Source organism: Mauremys reevesii, linkage group 12 (assembly GCF_016161935.1).
Source record: "Mauremys reevesii isolate NIE-2019 linkage group 12, ASM1616193v1, whole genome shotgun sequence".
In the NCBI taxonomy this organism is placed as follows: Eukaryota; Metazoa; Chordata; order Testudines; family Geoemydidae; genus Mauremys; species Mauremys reevesii.
The window spans coordinates 27,234,815-27,235,352 of NC_052634.1; the positions used below are offsets into that span (position 1 = coordinate 27,234,815).

General features: G+C 56.7%; 1 non-coding gene across 1 annotated transcript; it reads left to right on the forward strand.

The window, feature by feature from the left end:
- The first annotated feature begins 231 nt into the window (after positions 1–231).
- On the forward strand, positions 232–304 carry TRNAK-CUU. Its single transcript has one exon. It is a non-coding gene; the product is annotated as a tRNA-Lys (tRNA).
- Positions 305–538: the final 234 nt, after the last annotated feature.

Here is a 538-nt window from a genome sequence, read left to right on the forward strand (position 1 = left end):
TGCTGCTTTCTCTGCACATTGGTGACCCTCACAGGGCTGGCTCATGTAAGGGACTGTTGGCCCCTTACTAAAACTTAGTGGGGGGTTTGGTTGGCTAGTTCCCAGCACCAATAGAAGGGGGAAGGGCCAATGGGAAATCAGGACCCAGCGACTGACAGTTCCCAGGGGCAATGGGGAGAGGCCAAAGCTCCAAGTTAGCCACACTGACAGGCCAGGCAGTGTAATGAGGGAGCCCAGGTAGCTCAGTTGGTAGAGTGTCAGGCTCTTAATCTGAGGGTCCAGGGTTCAAGGCCCTGTCTGGGTGCTCAGCTTTTAAGTTGCCTGGTGTGCCAGGAGCCAAACTCTGTTCACAACCACATGCAGATTCCCAGAAGCTGTGGCCATCTCCTGGGAAGGTTCTTTTCCTTAGCAGTCAGGAGAGAGGCCACATCCCCAGGAGCAGGTGCAGAAAGCGCAGTCTCTGGCTGCCAGGAAGTGCTGTGGGGCCAGGTGCTGAGAAAGCCCAGAGGGGGAGCAGCAGAGATGGGGGGAAGGGAGA